General features: G+C 40.8%; 1 pseudogene; it reads left to right on the plus strand.

Annotated features, from left to right (window-relative positions):
• The window catches only part of LOC138023262 (uncharacterized), a 14,177-nt pseudogene extending 9,250 nt beyond the window's left edge, over positions 1-4,927 (plus strand).
• The last annotated feature ends 1,173 nt before the right edge of the window (positions 4,928-6,100 follow it).

Genomic DNA, 6,100 nt, shown 5'->3' on the forward strand with positions numbered 1-6,100 from the left:
ACACATTGCTCAGAGTACGGCCATGAGTTAGTCTGCAATTTCCGAAAGTAGTAAATAAACCCACGAGATCTATTTTAATACGTATTTTTATATAGAGTTAATTAATCTGCGTTAAATCGGAACTGTACTACAGGCACCCCGAAATTATTTGCATCTCAGTGAAATTAAATTTAAGTACTTGGTGTGCAGTCCAGTGGATGTAGAAATTCAGAAATGATATTTAGATCACTTATATCCAGAAATGCACTTAATAGCCCATTTCCAATTTGCTGCATGCCTCAGTTTCAAAGCGAGTCCTGGTGCACAAGTGGAAAATGAGTTGCGTATTCTTATGCAAATAAATCTCATTCCCCTTACAATAGTTAAGCACCAAGACTTCGCTCGACATTTTAATCTCCCTAACCACTCCAAAAAACACATGGCTATCGGCGGCCTTTCCCTACATCTAGGTACGACGGAAAGCCGCAAGAATCTGGAACAAAAATTCATCTTCCAAATCGGCACCCTTAATCCTCACGGTATTAACAAACACTTTTCATTTAACTAATATATTCCTATTTTCCACGTTGCCATTTACCACCAAAAGCGTAGCTCCTACTCTACTATAAAAACCACACGTAACCCATAATTCCTCGATTCGCTCTGACGAATCGAAGGGCTAACGCTCGAAAAGTCAGCTTTTAGAATCTCTGTACAATGGCCAATTTACATTATCAACTCCGTTGATAAAACTAAATTTTTGCATATTACTTCCCCACCGACGCAGCACCACAGTTTCTTTAGAAACTACCTCTATCATTAATTTGAAACCGAGTGAATCCTCCTTTAACCCAACACAGCGCATGCGCCAACGCTGCTTCCAAGCGAACAAGCAAGCAAGAAGTCAAAAGTTAGAAATATTCTAGAATTCTCATTGCACTGTGACAAACAACACCCTGTCGTTCGCCGCATCGAGGCCTTAAACACAAAGACGCGATACAAAAGCCGTGGTGCCTTAGGCACAGGCAAATGATTTATCAATCAACCATAGTCACAACCGAGCTCTGTGATAATTTGTGCAATAAAAAAAGCTCCTTATGGCAATGTGTCCGTAATATGTCACAAAATGTTATCTGTTGCTCCTTTTTTTACTCCCATGTCCCTTTTTCTCGCGCTGGAAATATCTTTTCCGGCTTCCGTCTCTGTGTTGCTGTTTCTTGGATAATTAATCAGTCGTGTCTGAATGAATACGAACAAAAGTAGAGCGTGAAGCCACCCCTTTTATATTGCGTCTTCGTGTTTTTTTAAGTGTAGAAATGCAGTACGTTTTATTTGTTTCTGGCTCCGGAGTCAGCGTTTACTGTCGTCGTTTTTCAATCCTCCCTGTAGCAGAGAAACTACAGGAAAGCCACAAGTAATTTGAAGAATATACTTTATAACCCTAAGGAAAGTTGTCTTATTTAGGCTTACTCTTTCAACTGTGTTCTTCCCTTTTAATAGAATGTTCCATCAAACCCATTAGACCTATCAGGCCAGTCAAATCAGTTAGACCTGTTGGATCAGGCCCAAAACCAAACCTACCTTCTGGAAGTAAGTAGACACACGACAAATCAGAGACTTATTAGAGACCTCAAGATACATGCATACCGGTGGGTATACGGAAACTGGTAGTGTAGAGTGTTTTCACATCACACGTCACGGCGGCCATAATAATAATACCAACTTTATTCATTCAAGATAATCAAAGGGAGAGATACCAGGGGTTATCCCTATACGAGGGTATCCACCAGGGATGTTATTGATCTAGAGTCGATTTTGATGGGGGAGAAAAACCGGAGTACCCGGAGAAAAACCCTCGGAGTCAGATTGAGATCGACTGAAACTCGGCCCACATACGACCTCGAGGCCAGGGTTAAACCTGGGTCGCAGATGTGGGAGGTGCGGTTGATAACCACTAAGCCACCCTGACTCCCCCATGTTGGTGTACCTAAACAACAGAACGGCGACCATGTTGTTGTACCCAACTAATCCTCTGGGAATGGAGCTCTATTATCATGCAACGTTTTCCTTTGTTTCACTGGAAAAACAAGGTTTCTGGTCACGTGAGTGAAAACACTCAATACCCGTACACAGAAAATCCTAATGCGCGTAGCCATTTTGATTAAGACACACGAGGGGATTGGTAACGATTGTTTACAAAAATGGCGGCTACGCCTGCAAGGTTTGCTCTTTTTCCTCAGAAAGAAGTTTACTAAATTGTTTAATAAAATCTATCAAATATATCCAAAATTCTTCCTTGCGAATGTTCTCTCTTTAGAAAGTGCGCCCGTGACTCGCTCAGGCTTCTTCATAAAAACTCACTCGTTTCTTCATCATGTCTTCTTTGTAGCTACTCGTAATTCTTCTACAGTAAACTGGTATCTACCCCAGAAAAACGGCTGGGTCTACCGGGTAAGATCTATAGCGTCATCGCAAAATGAAAAAAACGTGACTCTACCCGTTATCGGGTACAAACGCAACCCTTCCGTGTCGCAAAGGATAATCGTGGCGAGTTGTGTTCAAATAAAAGTGACTAGTTTAGCAAGATATGTGCTTAATGGAGGGGTAAATCCACTAATCCCTCTGATGCTTCCCTCAGGAGCCCTAGGAAGCCCCCAATTGACGGATAAAATCATCTGGCGTAAGACAGAGTACTAAAATATGCTAAGTCTCACTCCCAGGGGCCAATGCTAGCTTTAAGGAAAAGACGGGTTAAATAGAGCGAGTTTCAATCGAGTGTCGTAAAACCAAAACCAAAGTAATTACTTTAGCCAATCAAAAAGGACGGAGACAATCCGGTAAACCAATCAAAACTCGAAGAAAATTACACGTAGCCGGCACAAAGCGCGGGAAGTTGTGCACGCGCGAGCCAGGACTGGTTTTGGTTTCACTTCTGATTGGTTGAAAGAGTGGCGCGACAACTTTGAACCAATCACTGAGAGAAGCAATGCAAAACCAAAGCAATTCGCTAGTTTCTTTCGACACACAATTGAAAACCGCTCTAGACGAAACAATTAGTAACAAATTATTAAAGGGATTAAACTGCCACTCCTATAAAAGAGTAACTTTGAGCCTGAGTAAGTGATGCTTTCAATTGAATTTGTCGTGAACATTGTTTGTAATGCAGACGAAATAATTTAAGAATCGCTTATATTTACATCAACAAATTGAGCTGCTATCAACTGTGTGACTCTATAGCTTAGTTGGCAGAGAATAGCACCAGGATCGCCGAGGTCATGGGTTCGAATCCTGCTGAAGGTGCCTGAATTTTTCAGGTGTCTATAATGTGACAATTGCTTTAAGTGCCCCTGTGTGTTTAATTAACATAGTTTTGAAATCCAAAGAACAGTAACAATTATTTTTTTCAGGTCACAGTGGCACGTTAATTAAATTGTCAAGATAAATGCAAGGTCGTCTACAGCCCGCACCTCAAACATGTACATTTCTTTCACAAGAAATATGGTCACTATAATTAGTAACGCTGATTATGTATTGTGATCACGGCATTTGCCATCGTTGTTTTTCATTACAGGCGTCTCTCATATTCCAGTTACTGCTGACATCGCCTTCTTGATCGACGGCTCGCACTACGTTGGTCGACGAAACTTCCATCTCGAAAAGGCCTTCATCAAGTCAATCGCTCGACGCTTCACGATCGCCAAGCACAACTCACACATCGGCGTCGCGACTTATGGAAGCCGACCACAACTGCACATTCGTTTTAATAAATGCGGCTCTTTTGGTTTGTTGCTAAAAGTACTGGATTGCATTCGATATCCAAACCAGAACGGACAACGTGTTGACCTGGGAATGAACGCTGCACTGCGTTATTTCTTTAAGAAAAGATACAAATACTCCTTTGTTCAGAATATTCTCGTTGTGATCGTGAATGGAAGGCAAACTGGGCGATCTTGTCACATCATGAGGCGTCATCGCTGGCAGTTCGCAAAACTCGGGGTCAAAGTCTAGGTTGTTGGGGTTGGCCGCATTGATTACAGATACTTTCGTCCAATTACTTACAAGAACAGACACGTGTATACTGTCCGTTCGTACAGAAGCCTGGTAACCAGAGCTGGTCAAATTGGCTAGTTTTAGATTTAACTTGTAAACTAGTAATAATCATGGATTAGTAAAGTACGTTCGATCTCTATTGAAAGTGGACTTGCGAGGTTCTTTCAGAGTCACAAGCCAGTTGCAACAATAAGTTTCTTAGCTCAAAATTTTGGTAATGGACTTGATACAATCGGGATGGTCGAATAGTAGAAAGAAAGTTGTGGTTTACTGCATGGGCTCTCTCTTTAGAAAGACTGGCAAGATCGGCAGTGCTCAATCCCATAACAATTCAAGTAGGACCAGCTGGTCTGATTTCCCCAACTATACAACAAAATGTAATGTTTTGTATCATTGCGAAAAACCCGCAAAACTGCTCCAAGTCCTGCGAAGCACTCCATTTCCGCCTGTAATTGTTTTTACGTCGTCCATTCAGAATGTGGACTATGTCGCCGGGTTACTCAAGGATGAACAGTTCCATGCATCTGGTCTCCATTCAGAAAAATCACAAGATTATCGCTTTAAGCTTGTTAGCGCATTTCGTGATGGCAAAGTTGATGTCTTGGTGGCTACTGACGTCGGTTCACGAGGTCTTGACTTTCCAGAAGTAACGCATGTTGTAAACTATGATTTGCCTGAAAGTATAGAAGACTATGTTCATCGATGCGGCCGAACAGGCCGGATGGGTCACTTTGGAATTGCAACCTCTTTTCTGACTCTGGACTGCAAGATAGCTGATGAACTCAAAGAGATGTTAGAGGTTATGGATCAGGTTGTCCCGAAAGAACTAGAGAACCCAAAACAGTTTGGTAAAAAGATCATACGAACAGAGTTTGGTGATAGAGTTGTGGAGTTTTGATTGTTCCGTTTAATTCCTCTTTTAGAGAGAATAGGTTGTTTACAACCATCGTCTAGAGACAATTTTAACAATGGCATAATGTACAGTTCTTGGATGGAAAACAAAAGAAGCTGGTTAAAGATCTTTTGTTGGTGTAATTCAACATGGCACCCATGACGTAATTTACGTGTAACCACCTATACACCTTACCTACTTTTTGTCTACGTGCCAAACTGCTTATATCATACAAAAGCCGCAGCTGCATTGTGAAAATCGACCATATCTTTGAGTCAACTTCTATTCTTTTGAGCTCTCGGATACAAGAAAAAAACTAGAATTCAAGGCCAAGATTTCCTAGACCAAATTATACTGGGTATTCCAAAAAGGAACGATATCTTAAATTATTAATTATTTGTTAATTTTAGGTAAATTATGTATATGGGGTTGTAGGAAGTCGAACATTTCTCCGAGCTTTAGTTAACTTCAGCGTGACTAGTTACAAAGTATTATAACAAAATCGTAACTTCCGGTAGTTGATACTTCCGGAAGAAATTAATAAAGAAAAAGCTTCTCACTACCAATGTTTTCATGAAGAGAAGGTTTTAAGTCCCTGATGAATAGCGATTCTTTAATTTCACACTGCAAGTCAGACTTTCCAGTAGCGAGGATTTCAAAAAGGTCCCATTTGATGTTATGACTAGTAGAAATAGTATGGTCTGCAACAGCAGAGGCGTGGCCGACTTGTGTAAGAGCTTTGAAATGCTCGGACTTCCCTTCATGCGATCTTGTTTTTGTCTTACCGATGTAAAAGGAATCACAGTCCCAACAAATGGCTTTGTATACTATTTTAGATCTTTAAGAACGACTGAAACGATCTTTGTAAGGAAAAAAAAACTTAATCCTGCAGGTGTTTTGAAAAATAACTAACACCGCCATAAAACTTACTGATACAAGATTTAACATGTCGAGCAAGAGCTTCACTTTGAAAGCCGAAATAAGACAAGACAAGAAAGATATCTTTCTTAGGAACAGTGGTGGTAGGTTCAGCAGACCTGTTCTTTTGTCTGTTCAAAACATCATTAATGTGATAACAAAGAACTCCTCCTGGGTAACCATTTTGAAGGAGAGTGTTCTTTAGATCGAAGAGAGTCGACTGTAACAAGGAAGAACTCGAGCAGATGCGTAAATAGCGAT

The sequence above is a fragment of the Montipora capricornis genome, chromosome 11 (assembly GCF_036669925.1).
Source record: "Montipora capricornis isolate CH-2021 chromosome 11, ASM3666992v2, whole genome shotgun sequence".
Taxonomy (NCBI): Eukaryota; Metazoa; Cnidaria; class Anthozoa; order Scleractinia; family Acroporidae; genus Montipora; species Montipora capricornis.